Source organism: Rhyacophila brunnea, unplaced genomic scaffold (genome assembly GCF_057557595.1).
Source record: "Rhyacophila brunnea isolate RB1 unplaced genomic scaffold, BYU_Rbru_1.0 scaffold_11, whole genome shotgun sequence".
In the NCBI taxonomy this organism is placed as follows: domain Eukaryota; kingdom Metazoa; phylum Arthropoda; class Insecta; order Trichoptera; family Rhyacophilidae; genus Rhyacophila; species Rhyacophila brunnea.
This window is the reverse complement of record NW_028232763.1, coordinates 22,208,104-22,226,503: the sequence shown is the minus strand read 5'-3', so window position 1 is coordinate 22,226,503 and position 18,400 is coordinate 22,208,104.

Here is an 18,400-nt window from a genome sequence, read left to right as displayed (position 1 = left end):
TGAACCCCAATTCCCATTTTCTCCACTAAATCAATATAAATTATTTGGATGTACGGTATGGAGTATAAATAAACTTATTATTACTATGTATTACTTATAAATAAACATAAAAGAAATTTAAAAAACTTAAAGTAGGAAATATTACAAATACTGTATTTCTTTATGGAAATTCTTCAAGAACATCTTAGATAAAACCCCTATTTAGTACATAGTCAAAGATAACTGATGCAACTATGATGGCTGACTGTGGTTGTTTTTTTTTCAAATAATTCGGCATAGTTATACAATATACATGGTATGTTTAATTATTTAATGTATATCGTTCAGTATTACCACATTTTTTAATAAAAGAAATAATTTTAAATTGCCAATTTTTTAAATTATTAATGGGTTTTGGTTATTTAACAGCAAAACAAATATGCAACAATTATTTAATAATATTATAGTATTTCGTCCCCAACTTCTCACGATAAAAATACTTACTCAATCTACTTCATTTTAATTTTAAATGTACCAGCTATGTCTTCCTCACATAAGGTAGCTTCCCTTCCCTCGTAGCATACTATAACTAATAGTATAGAAACTCAATTATAGATTACTGATACTTACTTATTCGTCTTAAAAATGTTCTTGTGTGAACAAAACACGTGTTTTATATTAAAAAATGTCATAATATGGTTTATACAGAACTGTACCTAGTTATTTCCAGTGTTCTCTGACAATTCTGTCGAATTGTTATGTTAGTTAGAATTTCCTTGGTTAAATTATATTTATATTAGCTTATTAAAGTATGTTTCATTGATATCTAGTAGTACGTAAGCATGCTACTGAAAAAAATCATATAAACCTATGATTCATTTACCACACATATTATCAGCACTGTTAGTTCTCCCAATCAAGTTAAATTGAACTGAATAGATCTTCCACTAGTATCTATATAATATATTGAATTTGGTAAATTTATAAAATATAATGTTATATTTATTATAATACTACTTATGTCTAAAATTTGATTGTTTAAATTTAATTTTAAAAGAATGCCACAAACATACGAACAACATAATATATTTATATGTATATTAGAGGTTGCTAGTTGTACCTACCTGAAAACCTCGTGTGGCTTGGTACATATTTTTCTCTACACGAAATTGACAAACAAACTGCATATCTCTGGTGTTGACGTGTTGTTAAAAAAAGGCAAATCGTCTAAAAGGAGAGTAATTTTATGCAACATTTATTTTACATTCTGTATGTAAGCTGTTTCTAAGTACACGTACAAGACACACAATTTCTTCAAAATATAACATGTAGAATTTTTTATGATTCCCGCCTCTGAATCGCACCGCTAACTGAAATATTTTTGGTCTACGCATGCGTTGTTAGTAAGTCTACGTGACCAGGTAAGTCCGTAACCAGGACCGGCTTTTTACCATTTATTAAAAAAAATACAAGTACCTATTGGTTATTTTATCATAAAAAAAACCAAATTTTTCTTGTTAAAATTAAATAAATAGCAGTCGAGCATTGGTCACTTATGATGAAATTCCACTGCTTGTATATTATTTATTTAATTTGAAGTTGTTAATTTCAAATAAGACGTATATTGGGATCCAAATATGAAGCATTTTTTAAAAGAGTATATTAAGTAGGTCAAATAAAAATATTATTTATTTAAAATATACATTTAATATTATATTGTTTTTTTCTTAACTTGTTATGATATATTAACTATTATACAATTAATGAAATATTGTATTATCCATTCGGTACTGCTTTGTATCGGAGCAAATATTAATAATATGGTGTGGAATTACTATTTGTAGCTATAATTAATTTGATATTATTCAACTTTTTCAGTGATGATTCAAATTACAACATTGCATTTATTTATTTATTTTACAAATTTACAATCGGGTATTCAAAAGAAATAATGTAAGTACCCACTTCATCTTTAGAATGTTTCAACATAGTTACCTAACTAAAATGTTACTCAAAATACCCCGTATGCTTTTTATATAAATATCACAGCCAGTTAGGCGTCCTAACCAAATAGAGGTGAATTCTATTTGTAATCTGAAAATTTGGCGAATACACTACTGTAAGTGGTACTGCAAATAATTTGTGACATTAAAATACCTCTAGATTAGTTTTCATTCATGGCAATCAATAAGATGATTTCGCGGATGTACTTATAAATCTAAGTGTCAGCTAAAGCTCACATTTACGCGTGATGTTCTTCTACCTTGTATTTCTTTGTACTTCTTGTACTATATTCGCTGCTGACTAGGTTATGATTTTTTAATTACCACCTTTAAAATCCACGTTAATTACATCGATCGACCGCCTTATCATTATGCGTCAGATGCGTCTTCAGCGTCCAAAGTATTAAAGTATAATAATAATGTAAACAACGATATTGTATTTAACTACTTAAAAGAACATTATATGAGGTTAAATTGAGTCGATTTGTATTATTGACCTAAAAAATACCAAAATTATTGTAAACTTTTTTTATCTGAAATATACATATTATTTTTGTTATAAAATACTCTATTTTCCTAACATTCTTATTGACATAACAAAATCACCTTTAAGAAACTATATAAATCACATTTTCACTTATTAAATTTATTTAAAATGTAATCTAATATTAATTATCGTTATTAAATTATTTTAATTCATTGATTTTTATAAAACGTAATAAACGATTCACAGGTGAATTAAGACCGTGCCTGGTTTATAACGTCGTTCCGTTTATGTTTACTAACATCCGAGGCAAGTTTAACGCCGCCGAGCGTTTGTAACTTGGGAAAAATACTGCCCAGGGGATTCGTACAGACGTAAGCATTCTTTGGCATGAACTTCTACTGGGCTCATTCCTCAGAAAACGCGTGTTCTCATGTGAACGTCTATCCTACGGCTACAGTACTCGCTGCATTGCGTCAATTCGTAGAAAAAAATCTTGAAAATCTTACGCTTATAATATGACGAATTGCATCAGAATATGAAGCTATGTGAATATATCTATAGGTATATTATTAAATAAAATTGAAATATCTGTCTGTGATTTTGAAATATTGACTATTTAATCAGCACTTAGCCCGTGTCAATGATACCTTTGTGTGTGTTTTTGTCAAAACTGTAAAAATACAAAAACAATATTCATTAAACTTGCACAGTTTATAAACTATGCCTAAGTTATACAAATGTAGTGTATTCGTTTCGATACCTTACAATTTATCAAATTAGGTATATAATTAAAAAAAAAAAAAACAACAACAACAAAAACAATGCAACAATCCATGACGTGAGGGTAAAGTGGTCAGATTGCAGCGATAGATGGATGATGTATGGTGAGAGTTAAAATGCTGCATGCCTACATCCAACTATTTTCTATCTAATAGATGTAAAAAAAACCATATCGGATCAGTTTATTTTTTCCTTATGTAATATCAGCAAACATACCATTGCGATAAAAATATGTCTAAAAAGATTTTTTCTGCAGAAAACCTGCGTATTTATGATATCCTCATCTCAATTCGGCCAGTCTTCAGTCTTATAATTTAAGCATTCAACTGGTATGAATTTTGACATTGATTATGTTAAATTTATTTATTATATCGGGTATAGTTAAGAGTAATATTAATATTAATATTAATAATCATTGTGGACATAACAGATTTGAATTGAGAACTTTCACAATATGAGATTTGGTTTAAACAAATAAGTTAAATAAAAATACATAGCAAATTAATAATGCTCTCAGAAGAGTGAAAAAAATATAAACATTAACAATGTTAAACAATAAAATACATTACACATAATTTAAAACGGAAATGTTTCTGAGGAGCGCATTGATAAGTCTCGCATCCCTCGCTAATGGTGCCTGATAATCCTGACATGAGATACTACTTCTAGAAGAGGTCATAACTACGACCACATAGATAATGAATGGTAAGGCTGGTATTTCAATAAATACATTATATGAAGCGCATAGTTTCAAAAGCCCCTAAAACGGTTTTTGAAAATTTTTGAGTTATATAATTATGTATTTAGATGGATATTTTTGTTAACTATATGATGACCAAAGATTGAGCTTGAAAAAACGCCAAAAACCGTCAATACGTATGATCAAAAATTAGGGTACATTTCAAAACCCGCTAAAATGGTTGGGTGTGCTTTTCAAATACCCCTAAAATGGAAAGCCAAAATACTCTTTAGAATAAAACGAATTACAAAATAAATACATAAAGTTCACAAATTTAATAGAAATTATTTTTTCTCATTGTTCTCAAAACTACCTAAACCCGTTTTTCTCATTTTTCTCGGAACTACCTAAAGTCATTTTTGGGGCTTTTGAAACTAGGCGTTTCATATAGAAAAGCCTCAGTAACACACCTTAAAACAATCTTGGACCGAATAGAATTGGAATTTTTTGAATTCTGGGTGAGGATTCTAACCATTAATCTGTCAATGCAAATGTTATAATATATTGACTACATTATAAATATTATTGAATAATAATGTTTAATTTACTCAACGTGCTTTTCAAAAAATCTCTACACCTAGATAATAAATAGAAGATAACATTATTTTACGGAACGTCATGTCATTATGTTGACATTATTTATTTTACAGGGAGTACTGGAAACTAAATTGTACAGTTTAATGGTATAAACGCAATTTAATACAAAACTGCTTACATTCACTTTCAGTTTATCGAGCCAGCTATTGCAACGGTAGCAGGTTAAAGTTTTCCTCTGGATCTCACGCTCTAGCCAAAAGTTTTACTTTGAATACGGAATCAGTTGACTAAATCCAAAGCTCAATACTTCGCAGTCAATTTGTATATTTTAGATTACCTACTTAATGATATTTCATAATACGAAAATAGTACATACACAACTTTCACTTTCTATGGGAGATTTTCTATTGATTACCCACACACTATCAACTTCATTATATTATTATGTAGTATGATAATAATAAACATTTGTTTTACTTTACGCTACATAATAATATATCTGTGATTTTTTTTTACATTGAAGGGTATACCGTTCATGCCACGTAAAAAAGGTGAATACTTTCCTGAGTATTATATTCCTTATATATTCCTTATATACAATATATTCCTTGCCTGCCATATACTAACGGAATGCTTGAAACTGAATCACGTGGCAAAAGTGTATATTCTGACTGAAATCACACTACTGGGTGTCCGTAAAAAGTAGTAAACTATGTACATCGTACATCCCAAATGTGTGATGAAAGACATCTATTATATGGACATATTTCACAAGCGTAATTACGCGTAAAATCTAGGAAGAGCTTCCTTCGGTCAGCCAAGGAGATTTTTGAGGTGAAAAAGATTGTGGTGATAGAGCAAGATATGCAACTACGCAGCTTTTCAATGGTGTCCGTCGAGAATTAGCCACTTGGGGTCATGCAGGATCTTGCATTTTAAATGAAAATTAATTATTTTCATACCGGAATAACTAGGACTAACTAATATTGTTATGTTTTCGGCAACGAAAATCCTTACCAATAGGCCCCGATCCTTCACGTGATCCAGTGGAAGGTTTATGTCAGTAATAGGACTCGATAGATGTTAATCTTCAGAGATGTTTATTTGCCAATACTCAATTTACAATTATATGGTGTATAAACAAAAGGTAAAGAACTCAATAGAGTTCGATCCGCAGTGAAACAACTCGGTGAGCAGAGCTGAATTATATTTGAACAAGTTGAATGGTCGGAGTTGAATGAATCCAAGGATCAATTACAATAGTATTAATATGAAATAGTAAGTAAGTTATATTAGTGACGCTTAGTTCATGTACAAGGGTTTATATGTGTGTAGTAACTCAGCTAGATAGGGTGGATAAATTGGGGTTGATCAATAATATGATATTGAGTAGGTACATTGTAATAGTCGAAATCACACCGATCGAATATTCGTCAAAAGCACATTATTAGTAACTTATGTCGATGAATTAAACAAAAGACAATTTATTGTTATTGGGGAGGAATCATACAGAAGGGAGTTACAGATTCATAACAATATGAAGGAGTATGGACACTCTAGTAGCTATCTGATGCTGAGGAGACTGAATCGTGATGGTTTATCAGCTGGTTCCAACCAGATACATCATCAATGATAAATATTATGTTTAAAGCTGCGGACACTACATTGGTCTAGGAATGGTTTATAAGAGTCTAGGTGTATCTCTCGCATGAATTCGCTAGAAAAATAATTGAGGATATAAAATGAAATATCAAATCGTCTTATATAATATATTCAATATTATTCAACTATTGATAGAGCTTCCTCAAAATAAATAGTGTTATTTTCAAGTAATTTGTTTTTAAAATAAATAACAATTTGCAAAAAATACGTATCAGCAAAGTACTAATTTATCGATATGTGTATGAGAATCTAGGCTATATTTTCATTTTTAACAGTAGTCACATTTTCCTTGGTTGATTATAGTGTTAACGTTTAATGTTATCTTAATTATAAATAATATATAAATAAAATACAGTATATTATTAATGACTTTAATTAATTAATTTAATATACAATATTTCCTGGATTCAATCAAATATAGTTAAAAATATAAGATCATATATAATGTATAATTGAATCATGCACACGTAGAAGAGTGTATACTATAAATTCGTGCCAAAATGCATTTTTTTGTTGAAATAAATAATATACTATATGTTACACGTCATGATTATCTATTTAATTTCTGCATATTGGCCATACCAAATAACTTTGGTGTAATAGCCGACGATTATAATATATTACACACATTTAAACAAAGTAAGGAAAAGTTTATTACGAATTAATCGTCTAGTATCGTAAGTTTAAAACTCATATACACCCTTATACTTATGCATGATTCAATATATCAATCATATTATTCATATAATATGCCTATAAGATTATTTTATTCAAACGTCTATCATTCCAACCAGGAAAGGAGACTTACTCCAAGCATAGTACAACACGTAATACAAATTGTTACGAAAAAAAATATGCAAAAACTGTTATATACCATTGCCGCGATATAATTACAAAGATGCTTATTTTACCTTGACTAAATTTGAAACATCAAATTGCGGACTGATAACTGATGAAGGGTACATGTCTTACTTGGTACACTTTTTTGTATAATATTATGTTTTGATATATTATTAGATTTTGATAAGATTTTTCAAAATTATATATTTATAAAAACTTTTATTATTTTTGGTTTATGCTTTTTACAAATATAAACAATGTTCTTACTAAAAGCAATAATTTATTATTATGATAATCAGTATTTTATATTATTCCATGTCTAGTGTATCTGAATTGTATCTTTTGAAACGTCACTTTTCCATACAATAATGAATGTTCTGACAGCGCATTTCATAATATAAAATAGAAAACCGGATACAGGATTATTGGCTAATAACTTTCCCAACCCTATACTTAGTACCACTTCACAATCGCGATTATATTTTATCAAATGTAGGGTATAAATTGCCTTATCAGTTTCATCAGAAACATATAAATTTCATGTTTCATATAAAAATACACGTTTTATTGGATACAATAAAGTTATTTGATACGGATAATAATAATAAAAACCTAAAAATATGACCGTCTAAAGATAAAAATATACCCCGTTTCGGTTTGAAAAATTATTCTTTTTTACCGAAACAACTGGCCATTTTTTTACGTAACGCAGTTTATAATACTTATTCCAATATCAAACGCAGCAATGTGAAAAGTTTTTATCATAGTATGAAATCAGAATTTTATAAAATGTATTTGTTACCAAAAAAGTTGGAGACGAGTAAAAACCTAAAGACACCATTTCAAGTTGTCACGAATAATTTAATTGGTACTATATTTAATATATTCATAAATAAGAAATCAATAAAAAATAATAATTTGTAATTTAACTTTTTAAGTTCTATACATATAATTGTTACTGACAGACGAAAACAATACTTATTAGTATTGACACAACATTTTGTTTTAACAGTAAGTTGAATAACACTCCTAGTTTAATATTATAGTAAATCAAAAAATGCCATTTTCAGGGGAATTATTTTTTTAAATATTCACTATAATAGACCAACGTCTTAATGTATAAAATAATTAGTACTACTTTTAATGTAAAAATATGATCTCTCTTTAATAAAGTATTTCTCAAATTTCTTAAAAAAAAAATGGAAATATTTTAATATTTCTGAGTTACGACAGCATTTTATTATCACATTTGGCATTTTTAAAAGCATTGTTCATTACATGCATGTGTATGCTGCTAGATCTAATAGTATTGGAAAAGGAATAGTATCACACTGTAGAAAGTGTTTTAACATTATTATATTTGACTTCGAGATACAAACATATTTTTTTAATCAAAATAGCTTAAAAAGAAATAAATTCAAACATATTCCTCGTAACTCTAAACTAACCATTTAAGACTTGCGACAGTATTTTACTAGAAGTACAATATATCGACAGATAAAACCAGTTCTGCGTACATATTTCATAAAAAACTAATAATTATTATTACGAAACCAGTATGATTTTTTGAGTAGGACAGGGCTCGACTTGAGCTGTAGCGCCATCGAAGAAGAAGATTTTTTGAACAAAAAATATTATTATATAATATTAATTGTTAAACTTCAAACGTGTAGAAAAAATATTAAATAAGAAATAATAATATTGTATATAGTTGAGTTGTTGTATCAATAGTCACACCACACGTCAAGCCATCTACATGATGTGAAGTTTTGCTTTGAAAATGATTATTACTTTATAAATGAAACTAATGCTTTCTCTGTAATTAAATTAACCAATACATAATAATGTACATGTATGTAATGTATCAAATAAGTTTAAATCAACTTACTTAAAAGTGTTTTGACACTTTGATATAATTCAATAGTGCAGCTGCCGTATTGTTTGCTCGGTAAAGGATTGCTTTCAAAGAGGCAACATGCAATGGTTTCCAAAAACAAAATCAGAACTTAATGATAGATTATTCGTGACTCGACTTTCCAAACTGCCCATACATTCACGTCACATGAGCTCGTAACGAAAAACAAGCACAAAGTCAATACCTCTGTTATGTCGTATACTTTAGCCTGGAATGTACAACTTGTGTTCAGCAAATGTACGATTAACTTAAAGTTATTTGCTATTCAAATAAGTAAGAGTATTTCAACTTTTTGCGGAAGGTTTAAATGCGAGATTCAAATCACTGTACGATTTACATGGAACTTTCAAAGTTCAACTACATTGATGTTTGTTCGTAGTAAAATACTTACCTCGTCACATATTTAACTGCCGATAGACATTTTTATTTAAAAAACAGTATAGTTCGTAGGACGTATTAAAATATATTACTTTCATTCTTAGAATTATTTAACAGCGTATTCAAATACGCTCACATTTATGTATATGACACTAAAAACTTTTATTAAGTATAAGCTTTTGAGATACATACTCGTACATATTATTATAGAGTTATTGGATTCAAAGTTGGCTATCGTATTATTTTGTAATTGATAGTTTTAAAGATTTTGGTCATTCCAAATCAACATATAATTATCTTCTTTTACTAATGAAATATTATATTGTTTCAAATTATTGATATTTGTATTTTTGACTCCCCTAAAAAAAGTGTATAATATTTTTATTATTATTACGTGTTTTTGGTCATTTTGTTTTCCATCTATTTTCTGATAATTTATTTCATTATTTAATATGTTAATTTACGATTTTAAATAATATTTTGATTGTTGTCCATATACATATTTTTAGAGGTAGCCAACTCGGACACCAATACTTTCACATAAGAAATTAAACGTAAGTAAGAAATTACAAAATTAAAAGCTTATATTCTAAGTTAAATCTATGTTTATTGAGTCGATAGATAAGATTACGGTTTCAGAATAAGTTAAATAAGGATTGAAATACATTTTTTTTTATTAAAATTGCTAAACCAATCTGAAACGCGCCATTGCTATAGATTAGTTTAATTTATTTGAATCTATTTTAATTTACTAAACTTGTAACTTGTAAGAATGTGGATTTTTTTTAAAAATTCAAATTTTCATAACTTTGTAATAATTACTTATCTACTAAGTATCATAATTTAGTTGATATTAATTCAATGAGCAAAAACATCGCATATTATAATATGTATATTTATTTTGCATCGACTAAATATATTTGTTTACCCTCTACATCGTAAAACGCTTTGAGTGTTGGCTAGTCAGTAGGCATCGATAATGAAATTCAAACACCTACATACAAAGCTAGGAGTAGTTTGGTTAAAAAAATGCAAGCATAGTCTATTTTTAACATGGCAGCTTTTTCGGCGCGATTTTTTCAAAAATGCATACCTACATTACAAAAGTACACATTCATCTTTCTCATGACGTATTCATTTTTTCGTCCCCTCAAGCCAAAAACACTATTTCATCGTAGCACATTTCCGTCCGCGTCCGTCTACCTGCCTGCGCGTTAAAATTTATGCCGGCGAATTTGACTGTACCAATCCACGATGCCTACGCCTCTACGTCGCAACGTTGCTACGGTGCTACGAACCAGTACAATAGGGTGTTCCATCCACTGGGCGTTCGCAACCTATTCTGCAAGTGTCATTGTACTTCTGGTCTTTTTATGTCTACGTTGCGAGAAAGTTGATTGAGTTTTTTCCCGCTGGGAATAACTATACGATTTACAAACATTTATCCTCGTCAAAATGTATGGCTCAGTTCTTAGTATGACAAATCTTTGCTATAATAATATAAAAGCGTTTGCAATTTGTATTTTAAACCATTATCACTATAAAACGCCATACTTTAAAATACAATTTTACTTACTTAATTAAACTTATTAATATCACAAATGACTATGAAAGTTTAAATAGTATTGTATTTATTTTTAAATATAAACTAGTCACATTAAAAGTCACTCTAAAACCGACAAGAAATCAATTCATACAACAGCCTCTAGATTTGTTTTGTGGATGGCTGAAATTCTTACGGGGAAGTATATCTACAAGTTATCTTTATATACACCAGGATTCAACGTTGGTAATATGATTCTGTGGTACAAATAAGTACACCTAAATAGTACACATAATAATATAATGGATTTTGTTAAAAATATGTTATATTTGCGTGAAAGCTTAAGGCAAGAAACATGTCCAGGTGGATTCAAAATTATGAGAGAGGCTCTCACACCTATTTATTATGTCTACAATATATAACTGTTTTTTTTTCACTTTTACTTTTTCATATTTCGATGAAGTTATTTTTATCAATTTTCTTAATATTCTATAGTAAGTCGTTTCTAATAAATACTATATAAACAAGTTAAATTACATCAATAATCTGTGTTTTGTAAATATTTTGTTTGTAAAATCCTCACCAAAATAGTTTTACGTTGTAAACTGTCAATAGTTATTGCTGAAAAGCATTATATTGATGAAATTAAAATACTATAAGTATATAAATATGTATTTTGTATTATTTATTTATCGGTTTGGTTCTTTCATTTTTGCTGGAAAGTAGTCAGTTTTTTTGAGAATAATATTTAATATTGTATTGTATTCTAATTATATTTATAATATAATTTTTGGTAAAATTATATTATTGCAGAACAAAATATAGTATTAACTGTTAATATTTAAATATTATTGATAACGTGATATGACGTTTAATTTTTTTGATTATTAATAAAATGAACAAATATAACAACTTAATATGATATTATGCACATTACAATGTATTTAAAACAAAGATAATTTAATAATAATAATATATAGCGTAATATTAGGAGAACACTGATCGGTACACGATTATCATAATAATATTGATTTATGTAGATATTTCATCTGACAATTATTAATAAAAAACATTTACTTATCAAGAACGTCCCTAGTTACACTATCAATCACTGTTATTGATAAGCTTATCACTACTGTGGTTATCATATCGCTGTATAATATATTACCAACCATTAGTTGCATAGATAATAAGAATAATAATTTGTGTTTATAAAACATATATAATATATATGTTTATATTTATTGTATTTATTTATATATTTATATTTATATATCATATGACGAGGGATGACAATATATTATATTTATATTTACTAAATTTTTTTGAAGTATTTAATGATATTATGTAGTCAAATTTACATTTTTATGTACTTCATAAAAGTAAATATTATATTACAAACCTTGGAGAAGTGTCGTCATTGATATAAGAATCACTGAAAATAAAGACCCTTTTTATTGTATATAACACTTAAAACAGATAACTATCACCGTGTGGTATTGAATATACTTATATTACGATAATTAACCTAATTATCACGTTCAACTATTATTATAATTAATTTCACTTAAATAAATCAATATTTTTAAACACTTTGTATCAATGTTTAAATTGTTTTTCTTTTATTATTATCACTGCAGTACTTCTTTGAAAATGTTATATTTTTATGTTTACACTTTTGAATTAGAATACTAAAACTAAGATCAGTAAAAATCTCTATGATTAAATAATAGTCAACAGTTAAACTTTACATAATAACAACAAATTACTGTTTGTGATCTAATTTGTAACAGTGAGGTAATTGAATAACAATATCTATTTTATAAACAAAACAAACCAATAAAAATTTGTCACCGAATATTTAACGAACACATCTTCCGTCAGAGCGTCTCAATAGTTATTGATGTTCATCACAATAAATAAAATCAGTGACATTTCAAAAAAAAATGTTTCACTCTATAAGTCAACTGTCATATGAATGAGTCACAAACCGCGTGTTTGGTTTTCCGATGTTTTTCGAATTTCGAACAAAGCTCCGGGAAAGCTCGCAAACCGGCGGCAGCGCGGTATCAACTGATCGCCGTGCAAAATCCGCCGGTTTCCCTGGCAGAGGGAGACGGCTTTCCTTTTTGGCGAGTGGGAAGGCGCTATTTCATGATGTGACGTGATGCCAGCCACGAGGAAAATGTGGCGCGCGTGCGCCCGCGCAGGCGTCGCGGCGCCGGACGACGGCTACGCATGCATTTCGTATGGCGCAGTCCGCAGGGAAAGTGGCGCTCGTTTTCAATAATTATTATTATTGCAAAAAACTCTTGCTTTAACCATAACCAAACATTATATTTGACCCGTACGGTTCAATGGCTTTAGTATTTTAGCTTTATATTTACATTGGGCTATTAAGTGAACTGATATTATCTCTAAGTATTTATTACATTTAATGTTAATGAATTTAACCTTTGCATTGATATTAAGGTTTCTAAGATCTCTAAGATCGTGTACAGCGTAACAAACAGTAAGTAGAAAAATACTTTTTTTCTGATAACATCAATAATGAAAAATATCAAAGTTTGAAATAAAAATATTGTCATTAACTTTAGTTTATCTGATTCGATTACTTTGACAGCAGTTTTGGATTATAAACTTTTCGGACCGGTTAATTGAAACGTTATAGTTGACCGTTTCGAAGAAAGTTTTAAAACCCGAAACATCTCTTAACGTAAGTGACACAAAAATTAACAAAAATAATTTAAAAAATTAATACTTTCGACTTTATACGAGTTTGAATTTTAATTCTTATTGATTTGAGTTTAATAATTAATTGTTTTAATGAAGTTCTACGTCGTAAGTCAATTTTTTGCAAATTATACATTAATTCATTATATGAAATTACCTATTAGTATTAAATACTATAATATACTATAAAAAATATAAATTTTATATTATCTAAAGTATTTTCTGTGGTACCTACGCATCTAATAAGTATGTGTCAAGAAATAAATTAAAATTATTTCTTTTATCTCTATATATATAAAAATCTCGTGTCACGATGTTTGTGGTCGAACTCCTCCGAAATGGCTCGACCGATTTTTATGATTTTTTTATGTATATTTGTTAAGTATTAGAATAGGTCAAAAAGTATATTTCATACCGCTAGATGATTAGGGTATCTCTATCCAGAAAAATTTTCTTTTATTTTTTAAACAATTTTATTTTTGTATTTTTTTTATTATTTGGCAAAAAAAAATACCTATAACTCCAAATTTTAACTTTCCTACCCTCACCCTCCGATTTTTTAATCGCGATTTTATTATTTTTGTATGAATAAATTTAACCGTCGTTCGTATTTCAAACAGAACAAAATTATTTATGTTGTTGAATGACAGATGGCGCTACATCCGAGAAGAATTCAAAAGAAGCGTCGCGTCATTTTGACATTTCATTCGGCATATCACAACGCAGTGCGTGCAAAATTTTGTACGATTTATTTTAATTTATCTATTTTTATGTGCATGTATTACAGTGCACAATGCCAGCAAGACGCAAGGGGGGCCATTTAGGCCGTCGAACGAATAAAGCAACAAACATGCAAAATAGTAGAGCAGAAAGAACAGACAAACAAATCCAACAAGAGAACAAAAACGTGCGTGTAAGCATATCGCAATTGCGTGCATCTCAATCATAAGAGGCACGAGCTGAACGAAATCAACAACGACAATTGGAACGGAGCCAAGCGCGCCGGTTCGTAATTAACACACGCAGAGCAAATGACCGACAACGAAAACAAGTACATCGAACATTTACATCCGCTTCGTTCCTTCGTCTCGTATTCGAGTACGAGCCAGATATTGAATATTCCGCTCATCCGAAAGTGCTGATTGGTGCTATGGACAAAGAATGTCCCCATTGTCATGCGCTCAAATTCAAACATGAGTTAGCCGGGATGTGTTGCGCATCAGGAAAAGTGCAACTACCAGAAATTGAGGTACCACCAGAACCATTGAACGGCTTGCTCATCGGCACGGTTCCAGATTCAAACCTGTTCCTGAAGTCCATTCGTACATTCAATTCATGCTTCCAATTGACTTCGTTCGGAGCAACAGAAATAGTTCACAATACTGCGGCAAATGGTCAACAATTCCATTCTACGTTCAAAATCAAAGGCCAAGTATACCACAAAGTAGGCTCATTGCTGCAAATGCCAAACGAACCACATACATTTTTACAAATCTACTTCATGGGCGGTGAGGACATCAATCATGTGGATGCACCTTGCGGCTACAATGGCCTCAATTCGCCTTTTTCCAGGCGCATCGTCGGCGAACTGGACGCCCTGTTGAATGAGCACAATGAATTATTGAAATTCTTCAAAGCACACATGCACGAATTGCAAAGTGACAATCATGCTATTGTCATCAATCCTGATAAAACACCAGCTGGAGAGCACGTGCGTCAATTCAATGCACCTGTTGTTGACGACATTGCTGGAATCATGGTTGGCGACCGCACATCGACGCGAGAAATCGTGATTCGAAGAAAAAACAATAATCTGGAGTTCATCGCTGACACACACCGTTCATACGACGCTCTCCAATATCCGATAATTTTCTGGAAGGGACAAGACGGATATTGCATAAACATTAAACAACGAGATCCTGTCACAGGTAATTCATTCATTATGAACAACATTAGTCATTTTGAATTGAGAAAATGAATGGTTGATGTTTTTTTGTTTTTATTGGCGGTCATCGTCTACAACGCTCTATTCCTCTTTCTGTCATAGATCCCATCCCCACACACTTACGATGCATTCGTTATTTTTTATTTAACAACCAAAATATTCACTAGAAATAATTTATATGGCAGAACAACGTTTGCCGGGTCAGCTAGTAGTGTTATAATATGCATTATTTATATCTTATTAGCATATCTGTACCAGGGAGCCAGACTCTCGATCTCTAAAAAGGACACTTTCGGAATTCAGAAAATGAACGTAATTCACGATTTTACATGAGTTTGGTCTTCATTTTACCCAATTTAAGAAATCTGCATCTTTGATATGTATATATTTACTCAATTTATGAATTGTGCCTAATGGTCAGGTCCAATATTTATAATTGTTTATTTGTCAATTACATATGCCAGTTAACAAACTTTGGCTCAGAGATAAATACTTCTCTAACATATAAATTAATAAATAAATATTTTATTATCAAATATTATTAATCTTATTAATCTGTTAAAAAATAGGTATTTTATAATTTAACACTATAAAAACTATTGTTAAAACTAAGTCATGAACCTCTTTATTAAAATTTTTGACAGACCAAAATAAATCAAATTTATTTAAAATATGTTCATATATTATAACAGAAAAAAACGTTCTCATACTTTATTTTGTAAAAACATATTTTGTAAAAAATATTACCAACCTAGCCAGATATATTCATGCAGAATCTTATTATTCATGGAACTTTGAAGAAATATAATTGAGAAAAGAAAACAACTTGAACTCAATCTAAGAAAATAACAGTGACGGAACGTTAAAGAAAAGATGAAGTTTTCGCAAGTTGCAACAAGGAAAATGACAAATAGTCGACGGTAATGCATTCGCTTTGTAGGCACACTGAATAATGATCGTTCATGCGGATTACGAATAATATGACGAAAATTTCCCATTATGAAAACGTGTTATACATTCGTGAAACATGCAAGGTAACGCCAGTGTAAAATAATTTTGTACACTTGATAGATTTTATAAGTTTTTATTTTGTTTAATAATAATATGTACATTAAATACATAAGGATTTACATGATAAATAAAGAAAAGGGATACGTATTGTACTCTACTATCATGGCTACTGGTACTATTACTCATCCTTACACGAAAACAAAGACGTGACACAGCGACTCTAATGACACAAACACACATGATCACTTCACGTGAGCATACGTGAGCTCACAGCCATATTGCGCTATGGGCAAAAAATGAACAACATTATTTTACTTGATATTTCAAATATTATCAGACAGATGCTCCCACCCCGTAGCACGTCATTTTGAATAGTGTATGTTAACAAAATCTGCCAAAATATATCAGAACTTACAGGTATTACGCTACACCACCAACCTAATGCTTAATTTTATTATGAAATTTTTGCAATTTTATACATTTTAATCACGTTATCTCACGTATCTTCAATTTTAGTGGTATGGAAGGGACCTAAAAAATATAGGTAATCGACGGAATATATATGTTGGTTGTCAGTTTTCATTTTTCAATGTTTTGATTGTTATAGCACATGTGCTGACGTGACATCATGGTAATGTGTTTCTAGCATAAGACACCATAAAAAAAAATCAAAATACTGACCCACTGCATGATTGCTCCGCCCCAGTAATCAAGAAAATCAAGAAAACCTTTCCGTGTGGCACAAATGGATCCACTTGAAAAGATCATAGTAATCACGTGGTAACAGTGACGACATACTAAATGACCTGTCATGTATATACATAAGTAATTATACGTTTTCATGATCTTGCTTGATAATGACAAATATAGATGGCGTCGTTATGCTATTTTTTATTATACTTTTTTTATTAAAAAAAGCTATTACACTTATTATAGCTTGTAATAGCTACCTATAGATAAATAAATAAAATGTTTTCCATGTCAATGTTAGTGTTCATAGATAAAACATAAATAATATAACCTAACAAGTAAATTAAGACATAAAATAGAAAGAACCTAGAAAATAAAAATATAACTATAATAATATATAAGTTAATTGATTTAAGTTTTGTACTACTCTAAACATTCACAACTTCAGGTGAGTTGAACGGTTGAGATCCAAAGAATAATGCCTAATAATAGTAATGCTTTATTGATAGTTTCAGTGATGTGTGCATTAAAATTTATCTTAGGTATCATCCATTATAACAGTAAGATCGAATATTTTAGAGCTACGTTTGTATGACTCCAAGTTTGTATTCTGTATATATATGGTTGATATTTTTGAAAATATTATTGAAGAACAATAAAATTTTTGATATTAAAATAAAAATGACTGATTTATAAAATAAATAGTATGGATTCAAGGTGGGACTACTGCTGTACACCAGGTGGTAATTGTATAAAATTAAATACAATGTCGTTAATTACCTATACTTCACGTCATGTTATGAGCTATCCTATTATCGCTATCAAGTTAGGCCTTAACTAATTATACCAGTACATTAAAAAAGACTTAACAATTATGTTGATTATATTTTAATTTCACTGCCGTTGCAAGTGCTGGTAAAAAATAATTATTTACAAAAAAAAATGTAATCAATCAGATAATTAAAATGTGGTTAAAATAATTTAACTCCTTTTTTTCATTATTTACAGGATTACTGCAATATTTTACTTTAAAATACTACATTTTAAAATACTACATTTTAAAATACTACATCAGATTTCTAGATACAGGAAATTTTATTTACAATAAAATAATAATGACAGTAATTTTTAGCTGAATATATTAAATATGAAATAAAT